Source organism: Oncorhynchus tshawytscha, unplaced genomic scaffold (genome assembly GCF_018296145.1).
Source record: "Oncorhynchus tshawytscha isolate Ot180627B unplaced genomic scaffold, Otsh_v2.0 Un_contig_17244_pilon_pilon, whole genome shotgun sequence".
NCBI lineage: Eukaryota > Metazoa > Chordata > Actinopteri > Salmoniformes > Salmonidae > Oncorhynchus > Oncorhynchus tshawytscha.
This window is the reverse complement of record NW_024608764.1, coordinates 67,038-79,413: the sequence shown is the minus strand read 5'-3', so window position 1 is coordinate 79,413 and position 12,376 is coordinate 67,038. Positions and strand designations below refer to the sequence as shown.

Below are 12,376 nucleotides of genomic sequence, written 5' to 3'. Positions count from 1 at the left end.
GTCCAGACTCTGTTATATCACACCAGCATCATGGGGGAACATAACGGTAGTCCAGACTCTGTTATATCACACCAGCATCATGGGGGGACATAACGGTAGTCCAGACTCTGTTATATCACACCAGCATCATGGGGGGAACATAACGGTAGTCCAGACTCTGTTATATCACACCAACATCATGGGGGGAACATAACGGTAGTCCAGACTCTGTTATATCACACCAGCATCATGGGGGAACATAACGGTAGTCCAGACTCTGTTATATCACACCAGCATCATGGGGGAACATAACGGTAGTCCAGACTCTGTTATATCACACCAGCTGTCACGATCGCCGTAAGGATTGGACCAAGGTGCAGCGTGGTAGGCGTACATTTTCTTCTTTTTAAATGAACACCGAACAAAAAAAACAACAAAATACTGAACGAAACGTGAAGCTACTGGTGTGCACACAGGCAACTGTCTGTAGACAAGATCCCACAAATCACAAAGGGGGAAAATGGCTGCCTAAATATTATCTCCGATCAGAGACAACGATAAACAGCTGTCTCTGATTGGGAAGCATACCAGGCCAACGTAAATCATTAAATCACCTCGATGACCCACCCTAGTCACTATCACGCCCCAACCAACATAGAGAATAAACAGCTCTCTATGGTCAGGGCGTGACACCAGCATCATGGGGGGACATAACGGTAGTCCAGACTCTGTTATATCACACCAGCATCATGGGGGAACATAACGGTAGTCCAGACTCTGCTGTTGTGAAATGATGTCTGAGGGAATAAACTGTTTTGTTGTTGTTTGAAGTGACCTCTTTGTTGTTGACCTCTTCTTTGTTGTAATGTCGTTAACAAACATGGCCGTTTCACCGTTACAGACTTTAACTGTCATTTCTTCTTTTATGTGAAAAAACAACATTTAACAGTTTTTGAAAACAACCAGTTTTATTTGTCTTCATCTGGCCGAATGTGTACCAGGAAAGGTCCATTCAGTGTTACTGACTTCAAACAGAATCAGGATTGCAATGTCAACCATTTGACTAAATAAACATTATTTACAAACACCAATCAATAACAACAAGAACCGTCCTTTACTACCTAAAGGTTTTTGATCTCACATAGGGACAACGAGGAGTTTATTTCAACCCAAAACCCTGGATAGAGAGGCTCAGTGAATGTGGAGGTGAATGTGTGTAGGTGAGTGAGTGTGTCAGAGGAGGACAGAGTGTAGAAGGACAGAGTGCCGCCCGGCCAGTCCAGATACACTCCTACTCTGTTGGACGAGGAGGAGGCAGGTAAGTCAGTTCTCTCCTTATTGTGCCTGGCAGTGTGAACCGTAATCTAGAGCAAAATCAGACTCCAGGACTTGTCATTCATCCAAGCTTACTGTCATCAGCACGTTTCCTGTCCTGCCGATTCCTCTGTACGTCATTCCTATGTCATCCCCTCCCCCACTCATCTCTGCCTCCCAGTAACAGCGCCCAGTCAGACCCTCTCTACACAGCACCTGTGGCCAGAACTCAAATCTCCCTGGGTGATCAGGATACGGCTGGTCCTCTTTCCCCCGTGTCACCTTCCTGTTCCCCTCTGACAGAGAGAGGTGTCTGCATGCTGTGTTCGGGTCCAGTGTGACATCACAGGCATCTGATAGGTAAGATCAATATTAGAAATCATCATCATCATCAGAATGTTAATCACCAAGGCCTTTTATGAGGAGGACTCATTGATTAAAACATCTAATTAACAGACGGCGCTGGATGGAATGAAATGATGATTAATTGTTGAGTATATTGACTGTGTACTGTACTGACACAATAAAAAGTAGTTAAAAAGAGAGAGGGGCAGAGAGAGAGAGAGAGGCAGAGAGAGAGAGAGAGAGAGGCAGAGAGAGAGAGAGAGAGAGAGGCTGAGAGAGAGAGAGAGAGAGAGAGAGGCAGGCAGAGAGAGGGAGAGAGAGGCAGAGAGAGGGAGAGAGAGGAGAGGCAGAGAGAGAGAGAGAGAGAGGCAGAGAGAGAGAGAGAGAGGCAGAGAGAGAGAGAGAGAAGAGAGAGAGGCAGAGAGAGAGAGAGAGAGAGAGAGAGGCAGAGAGAGAGAGAGAGAGAGAGGCAGAGAGAGAGAGAGAGGCAGAGAGAGAGAGAGAGAGAGAGAGAGAGAGACAGAGAGGCAGAGAGAGAGAGAGAAGAGAGAGACAGGCAGAGAGAGAGAGAGAGAAGGGAGAGAGAGTACTTGTAAATAATGTGTTTTTAGTATTTCATTTATCGTCTTTTTCATCTACAGTCTGTACTTTATATGATCATTTGTCTGCAAGCCTGTACAGAATATATCCCACTGGGCAAAAAACTGGTTGAATCGCGTTGTTTCCATGTCATTTCCACAACAAAAAAAGTACGTGTGAGACTGAATCAGCGTTGAATCAGCGTTGAAAGCTGACTGGATTTGGGAACTTTTAACCTAAATCCACTGACGGGAGGTGACAATTCTTTGTTGATTTCACGTGGAATTCAGGATTAATCGATAACTTAACCGAACGTCAATCAAAACTAGACGTTGAACTGATGTCTGTGCCCAGCGGGTCTGATTCTACTTCCTTAAGATGGCGGCTCATATTTCATCTGACCACGTAGGTCAAACAGTTGAGTAATTGGACTCTGAGGTTATGCTATTTCCTGTCTCATCACCAGTAACACATTTCACATTTACCTCACAGCAGTCAACACTTACATTTTTCAGCAGCCAGTACTCTCCACGGTGGTCAACACTGCACAAGCAGAACAGTGACACAGTAAAACACACACACACACACACACACACACACACAACTACACACACACACCACACACACACACACTCACACACCACACCTCACTCACACAACCACACACAACTACACACTCCACACAACCACACACACACTCACACAACCACACACTCACACAACCACACACTCACATAACCACACACTCACACAACCACACACTCACACAACCACACACTAACCACATAACCACACACTCACACAACCACACACTCCACACAACCACACTCCACACAACCACACACTCACACAACCACACACTCACACAACCACACACTCACACAACCACACACTCACACAACCACACTCACACACACACAAACACACACACATTCACACACCACACACTCACACAACCACACACTCACACAACCACACACTCACACAACCACACACTCACAAAACCACACACTCACACACTCACACAACCACACACTCACACAACCACACACTCACACAACCACACACACACACAACCACACACTCACATCAACCACACACTCACACAACCAAACACACACACACACACACACAACTACACACTCACACACTCACACAACCACACACTCACACACTCACACAACCACACACTCACACAACCACACACTCACACACACACAACCACACAACCACACACACACACAACCAAACACACACACACACACACACACACCACACACTCACACACACACACAACTACACACTCACACAACCACACAACTACACACTCACACAACCACACACCCACACAACCACACACTCACACAACCACACAACCACACACTCACACAACCACACACAAATATTGTTTATTGGATATTAAATACAGGGGCTCAACTTTGGTTTTAGAAGTGGGGGACATATATTAATATTTTTCCAGTTGGATAAACACTCCAAACAGCCTACCTGACCACATGGAGGCATCCACATGGTCCTAAAGCACACCGTTGTATGTGGGGGGTGGGGGGGGTGAATGTGGTGCCCTGATTAAATAGTTATACCTAACCCAGGAAACCTGAACCAAAATTGTCCATGTCACACATGAATTGACACAAACTCCACAAACCCTCTCTACATACTTGAGTTTCTCCAGTCTACAGTGTGGATCCTCTAGTCCAGCAGATAGCTGCTTCACTCCTGAGTCTCCTAGGATATTGTAGCTCAGGTCCAGCTCTCTCAGGTAGGAGGGGTTGGACCTCAGAGCTGAGGCCAGAGAAGCACAGCCTTTCTTTGTGATCAGACAGCGTGACAACCTGCAGAGTTTATCACATATTTACACCCACTAGTGGTGAAAAGGGAAATGGCAGGTGTGTCTTCCTCAAACTCAACAGACGTTTGCATTTACAAAATGACCTGATTAAAATAATATTACAATCACATCTTTATATAACTAAAAACATTTGACTTCAGGAAGTAAAGCATCTTGAAAATAAATAATATCAATAGATTGTGTAATTCTTCCTCTTCCAAACATGAATCTGCAGTTAGATAACTATGACATAAAATTCAGCTGATTACTCTGATATTATTTATTTAACTAGGCAAGTCAGTTAAGAACAAATTCTTATTTACAATGACAGCTTACTAATTGTTCTCTATAAATACCTATAGAACTATCCCCTTTAGTGAACTAATACAGACTACTGACCTCAGTGTCTCCAGTTTACAGTGGGGATTCTCCAGTCCAGCAGAGAGCAGCTTCACTCCTGAATCCTGCAGGTTGTTGTCACTCAGGTCCAGGTCTCTCAGGTTTGAGGAGGTTGAGCTGAAAGCTGAGGCCAAGGCTTCACAGCATTTCTCAGTGAGGTTACACCCATTAAGCCTTTGAAAAGTAAAACACAATGGAAATTAATTTACTGTGTACAGTACATGTAGCAGAATATTTGAGAATCAACCATGAATAAGTAATATGCTAATGTATATTCTAACTGACACACCGACTCATTCAAGGATTTTTCTTTATTTTTACTATTTTCTACGTTGTAGAATATTAGTGAAGACATTAAAACTATGAAATAACACATATGGAATCATGTAGTAAGCAAAATAGTGTTAAAAAAATAAAAATATATTTTATATTTCAGATTCTTCAAAGTAGCCACCCTTTGCCGTGATGACAGCTTTGCACACTCTTGGCATTCTCTCAACCAGCTTCATGAGGTAGTCACCTGGAATGCATTTCAATTAACAGGTGTGCCTTGTTAAAAGCTCATTTGTGGAATTTCTTTCCTTCTTAATGCGTTTGAGCCAATCAGTTGTGTTGTGACAAGGTAGGGGTGGTATACAGGAGACGGCCCTATTTGGTAAAAGACCAAGTCCATATTATGGCATATTTATAGCTCAAATAAGCAAAGTCAAATGACAGTCCATCATTACTTTAAGACATGAAGGTCAGTCAATCACAATGTCAAGAACTTTGAATGTTTCTTCAAGTGCAGTCGCAAAAACCATCAAGCTCTATGATGAAACTGGCTCTCATGAGGACCGCCACAGGAAAGGAAGACCCAGAGTTCCCTCTGCTGCAGAGGATAAGTTCATTAGAGTTACCTGCACCTCCGATTGCAGCCCAACTCAATGCTTCACAGAGCTCAATTAACAGAAACAGCTCAACATCAACTGCTCAGAGGAGACTGTGTGAATCAGCCATTCATGGTGGAATTGCTGCAAAGAAACCACTACTAAAGGACACCAATAATAAGAAGAGACTTGCTTGGGCCAGAAACACGAGCAATGGACATTAGACAAGGTGGAAATCTGTGTTTTGGTCTGATGAGTCCAATTTTGAGATTTTTTTCCAACTGACGTGTCTTTGTGAGACGCAGAGTAGGTGAACGGATGATCTCCGCAATGGAGGAGCAGGTGTGATGGTATTTTGCTGGTGACGCTGTCTGTGATTTATTTACGATTCAAGGCACACTTAACCAGCATGGCTACCACAGCATTCTGCAGCGAAATGGCATCCCATCTGGTTTGCACATAGCGGGACTATCATTTGTTTCTCAACAGGACAATGAACCAAAACACACCTCCAGGCTGTGTAAGGCCTATTTGACCAAGGAGAGTGATGAAGTTGCCCATCAGATGACCTGGTCTCCACAATCACCCGACCTCAACTCAATTGAGATGGTTTGGGATGAGATGGACCGCAGAGAGAAGGAAAGCAGCCAAAAAGTGCTCAGCATATGTGGGTACTCCTTCAAGACTGTTGGGAAAAGCATTCCTTATGAAGCTGGTTGAGAGAATGCCAAGAGTGTGCAAAGTTGTCATCAAGGCAAAGGGTGGCTACTTTGAAAAATATAAAATATATTTTGATTTGTTTAACACTTTTTTTGGTTACTACATGATTCCATGTTTTATTTCATAGTTTTTATGTCTTTACTATTATTATACAATGTAGAAAAAAATATTTTTAAAAATAAAGAAAAGCCTTTTAATGAGTAGGTGTGTCCAAACTATTGACCCGTACTGTATATATAATTTTTTAACGTGTATTTACAGAACAGTTCTGGAGGCTTTGACCACTGGCAGCAGCCTCAGAAGACCTTCCTCTGATCTGGAGTATTTCTTCAGGTCAAACACATCCAGCTCCTCTTCTGAAGTCAGCAACACAAAGACCAGAGCTGACCACTGTGCAGGTGATAGTTTGGTTTTGGACAGATTTCCTGAATGCAGGTATTTTTGGATCTCCTCCACTAGAGAATGGTCATTCAGTTCATTCAGACAGTGGAACAGATTGATGCACCTCTCTGAAGATGGAGTGTTCCTGATCTTCTTCTTGATGTACTTGACTGTTTCCTCACGGCCCCGTGAGCTGCTTCTGGTCTGTGTCAGTAGGCCGTGTAAGTGCTTCTGATTGGACTCCAGTGAGAGGCCCAGAAGGAAGCGGAGGAACAGGTCCAGGTGTCCATTCTCACTCTGTAAGGCTTTATCCACTGCAATCGTGTGGAAGGTGATGGCAGGATTCAACTTCACTAGACATTTTCTGATGAAGGATCGGTCTTCGGTCATCGGGTTGACATGGCTGTTGTTGAAGGAGAGGAAAACGTATAACGCAGCAAGAAACTCCTGAACGCTCAGATGCACAAAGCAGTACACCTTGTCCTGGAACGGCCCATAGTCCTGTCTAAAGAGCTGTGTACACACTCCTGAGTTCACTGAGGCTTCACTGACATCAATGCCATACTTTTTCAGGTCTGCCTCATAGAAAATCAGGTTGCCATTTTCCAGCTGGTTAAAAGCAAGTTTCCCCAGTGCCAGGAAGCTCTCTTTATCCCTGCGTGGATCTCGCTCACCTTTCTTGTGATATTTATCATTCATCTGTTTGGTCTGAAATATCAGTAACCCAATAAATAATTGAGTCAGAGTCTTGGGCATCTCTTCATTCTTATCTGTACTCAACACATGCTCCAGAACTGAAGCTAAGATCCAACAGAAGACTGGAATGTGGCACATGATGTGGAGGCTCCTTGATGTCTTTACGTGTGAGATGATTCTGTTGGCCAGGTCCTCATCACTGAATGTCTTCCTGAAGTACTCCTCCTTCTGTGGGTCATCGAACCCTCGTACCTCTGTCACCTGGTCAACACACTCAGGAGGGATGTGATTGGTTGCTGCAGGTCTGGAGGTTATCCAGAGAAGAGCAGAGGGAAGCAGATTTCCCTTGATGAGGTTTGTCAGCAGCACGTCCACTGAGGTTGGCTCCGTGACATCACACCAGCTCTTACCGGTCTCGTAGTCGAGGGGTCAGTCGGCACTCATCCAGACCATCAAGGACAAATACAACTTTGTACTTGCTCTCATTGTGGTTTCCTGGTTTTTGCAATTTTGTTAAAATGTGATTCAAAAAGTCCCTCTCAATCACTCCAGTCTCTAAGACACATGCATGTAGAAGTTCTACAAAACTGTACTTTTCCCCTCACCAAATTCAGCTCCCGAAAAGGGAGTGAAATTATGAATTGGACATCCTGATTGGCTTTCCCTTCAGCCCAGTCCAGAATGAACTTCTGCACAGAGACTGTTTTTCCAATGCCAGCGACTCCTTTGTCAACACAGTTCTGATAGGTTTGTCTTGTCCAGTTAAGGGTTTGAAGATGTCATTGCAGAGGATTTTAGCCTCTGGTCTTGCTGGATTCTTGGACGTGATCTCGATCTGTCTCACCTCATGTTCCTGATTGACCTCTCCACTTCCACCCTCTGTGATGTAGAGCTCTGTGTAGATCTCATTGAGAAGTTGTTTATGGCCCTGCTTTGGTACCCCGTTAAATACATGCAGAAACTTCTTTTACTTCCAGTTTATATTCATGTTGGAACTTCTCACCATCTTCCTCTGAAGGACCTGACGATGGACAATGGTTATAGAATAGTTAGCAAGCATGTGTTGTTCTCTAGACGCTCAACAGTACACAATAAACAAATATACACATTTTTTATTTTACAATATATCTGGTTATTGGAGAAAAAAAATCTAAGCACATGAAATTAATGCACATTTCAAAGAAAAATTATCATTTTACCAGTTTGTCACAAACATACAAAGACTGTATAACTTATTTGAGAAAATATATAGAATTTCAACAAAACAATAGAATATATATATATATATATTTGCTCAAAACCTTATAGACACAAGAATTCTGAATTACCTATTGGACAGTCTCTGTTTAGCTTCTCAGCGAGATCGTTGCGGCTAATCTTCTTCAGGATGTCCAGTGTGATCTTCACAGCCACATTCTCCCTGTATTTCTGCACCATCTGATCCACTATGTCCAGTCTGTTAGATGTCTCCAGCTGGCCCTTTGGAATGGGAAGGAAGCCATCCAGCTGGTTTTCTGTAGTTAGATGCCACTTAAATCTTTTCAGCTCGTCAGAGCCGAGATCATCCAGAACGGCCAGGAGACGCTCTTTCACAGATATGGCCATTGTAGGTCAGTGGAGACTGTTAAACAGCAGATGGGGCCATTATAGAGACTGTTAAACAGCAGATGGGGCCACTATAGGTCAGTGGAGACTGTTAAACAGCAGATGGGGCCTTTATAGGTCAGTGGAGACTGTTAAACAGCAGATGGAGCCATTGTAGGTCAGTGGAGACTGTTAAACAGCAGATGGGGTCATTGTAGGTCAGTGGAGACTGTAAAACAACAGATGGGGTCATTGTAGGTCAGTGGAGACTGTAAAACAACAGATGGGGTCATTGTAGGTCAGTGGAGACTGTTAAACAGATGGGGTCATTGTAGGTCAGTGGAGACTGTTAAACAGATGGGGCCATTGTAGGTCAGTGGAGACTGTAAAACAACAGATGGTGTCATTGTAGGTCAGTGGAGACTGTTAAACAGATGGGGCCATTGTAGGTCAGTGGAGACTGTAAAACAACAGATGGGGCCATTGTAGGTCAGTGGAGACTGTTAAACAACAAAGCATGTAGCGTCATAATCTACAAGCACCGACATCTGCACTATTGTGAGAAATACATGTACATCATGATTTGCTACTACTTACATTACTACCATTTTCTACATAATATTCAGTAAAATATTTAGATGCCATTGGTGCTCAACCCCAGTAGAAAATAGGCGCTTAGGACAAAACAGTTAAAGCTCTGGCGCCCTCTGGTGGCATTTTCTAAGCAACACATATATTGTAAACTACCTTCATTAGATACATTTTGATTTCAAAACTAGAAGTCCTTGCAAACACATAAGAACCCGTGGGATTCTGGTACGACAACGTAACTAAGACAGAGCAACAGCAGTCAAAGAAAAGACATACAAAATATGTCAGTTTTTTTGTATTTTTGGTTTTGGTTCCTGAATTGTCCTCATGCTGGGGAATAAGAGATTTGCAAATTAAATAAATAGAACATTTTTTAAAAATCATAATAAATTGTCATATCTTTTATCCAATGGTGGCGCTCTAAACATGCACAATTTCCAATAGAACAAAGCCGTTTTAACCCCTGTAGGTCTAATTTGGCCTTTACCTCTAAAGCCCATAGAAAAGCATTGAATAACACGTTTATAAATGGCAAAACAGACAGTCAGAAAATAAATCCTAAGGAACAAGGTTTTGAAGTGTCTGTCCTATATCTGAGAGACACAGTATAAGAAAACCAGGAAAAATAATAATAATTTAGACCCATGTTTGGTCACGTTATTTTTGCCACAATTTACCCCCTATGCACATTTTGCCATTTTTACAGCCTGGTACTGGGTTACTTTAAGACAACTCCCTGAAGCTTGGTGAAGAAGCTGGATGCAGCTCATTGGTGGTGGATGAGGTGAGTTTCCCACTACTATGTAAAGCACTTTGAGTACCTCACCTCAGGTGGTAGAAGAGTGCTATATAAATCCAATCAATTATTAATTCACATCTCTCTACTTCTACTTTGTCCTTTTCCAGATATGAAAGGAGACATCCCTCAGTTATTATTATAACAGTACAGTTTTATTGTGTCCCCAGACAAACACACCCGATTAAACTTGTCAACTACCTAAATCAGGTACCAGGCTGTAAAAATGGCTAAATGTGCATAGGGGTCAATTGTGGCAAAATAACATATGTTTGTCCGGGTCTACAACAACAACAATGTGTTATGCCTCAGCCACAACGTCAATCTATTATCAATATGTCCCCTCCTAGTTATAGAGTTTATCTTGTCAGCTCAACAACAACAAAAATGTTTATGTCGTGATCACGAGATAAATAAGTTGGGATCTTAACATGATGTCCTCTCTGGACTTTTGTATCTTCCTGATGACCAGCGCTCTTCTGATGGATGAGGTCTGAGATGGAACGCTCTGTATATTCTGACGGATGAGGCCTGAGATGGAACGTGAAGCTAACTGAACCTGATTAGCGCTCTGTATATTCTGACGGATGAGGCCTGAGATGGAACGTGAAGCTAACTGAACCTGATTAGCGCTCTGTATATTCTGATGGATGAGGCCTGAGATGGAACGTGAAGCTAACTGAACCTGACTAGCGCCTGTATATTCTGACGGATGAGGCCTGAGATGGAACGTGAAGCTAACTGAACCTGACTAGCGCTCTGTATATTCTGACGGATGAGGCCTGAGATGGAACGTGAAGCTAACTGAACCTGACCAGCGCTCTGTATATTCTGATGGATGAGGCCTGAGATGGAACGTGAAGCTAACTGAACCTGACCAGCGCTCTGTATATTCTGATGGATGAGGCCTGAGATGGAACGTGAAGCTAACTGAACCTGACCAGCGCTCTGTATATTCTGAATGAGGCCTGAGATGGAACGTGAAGCTAACTGAACCTGACCAGCGCCCTGTATATTCTGACGGATGAGGCCTGAGATGGAACGTGAAGCTAACTGAACCTGATTAGCGCTCTGTATATTCTGAATGAGGCCTGAGATGGACGTGAAGCTAACTGAACCTGACCAGCGCTCTGTATTCTGACGGATGAGGCCTGAGATGGAACGTGAAGCTAACTGAAGATAGCCTGACCAGTATATCGCTTACATCATAGTATACCCATCTGGCAGGCATCAACAGAGTCTGAGGCCTGAGATGGAACGTAGTTTACACCGCTAGCCAACCTTTTAAAACGTGAACCTGACTAACAGCGCTCTGTATATTCTGACGGATGAGGCCTGAGATGGAACGTGAAGCTAACTGAACCTGACTAGCGCTCTGTATATTCTGACAGATGAGCAAATCCTATAGGCCTATGATGGAACACCGGATGAGGCCTGAGATGGAAGACAGATGTGACAGCGCCTAACTAAGGCTAACTGAACCCAGCAGACAAGCCCTGTATATTCTGGAAGGATGAGGCCGTGGGACCAGCAGAGGCTCACCGTGGGGAACCAGATGCAGACAAGCCTGTATATTACAGATGGATGAGGCCGTGAACACAGATGGAACTATATTTGAGCAAAACCTATAGGCCTATGATCAGTAAGAAGGATGAGGTTTAATCACCGTGGGGAAGCTGAGACAGTTTAGAACACAGATGGGCATGCAATCATGGAAAAGCTGTCATCAAAGCGGTTTCCGTGATAAATGTTTTGCTAACACGTGTTAATAGAATCACACTGTTATTCTACAATGAATTAACAATAATGTTGTTAGACAAATAAAGAAAATTGTGGAAAGTCTCTTTTACAGGCCTAAAATATACTTGTATGAAATCATTATAACAATAGATTCTAAAATCAAATGTTTGTTTACACAGTTGCCTATCATCAACTATATACCTATGATACACATAACAAGATCACCTGGGGAAGACAGATGTTGAGCAGACAAGCCTATGAGGCCTATGAGAAGATCACCTATGAACAATATCTCAATGTTGAATACAGACAAGCCTATAGGCCTATGATACAGTAAGAGATCACCGTGGGGAACACAGATGTTGAGCAGACAAGCCTATAGGCCTATGATACAGTAAGAGATCACCGTGGGGAACCAGATGTTGACACAGACAAGCCTATAGGCCTATGATACAGTAAGAGATCACCGTGGGGAACACAGATGAGCAGCAATTCACCCCAACACTATCATCTAATGAACAAAATCAACTCAAC

At 43.2% G+C, this 12,376-nt stretch overlaps 1 pseudogene; it reads right to left on the bottom strand.

Moving 5' to 3' along the window:
• Positions 1 to 1,406: 1,406 nt before the first annotated feature.
• On the bottom strand, positions 1,407 to 8,736 carry LOC121843796 (annotated as a pseudogene).
• Positions 8,737 to 12,376: the final 3,640 nt, after the last annotated feature.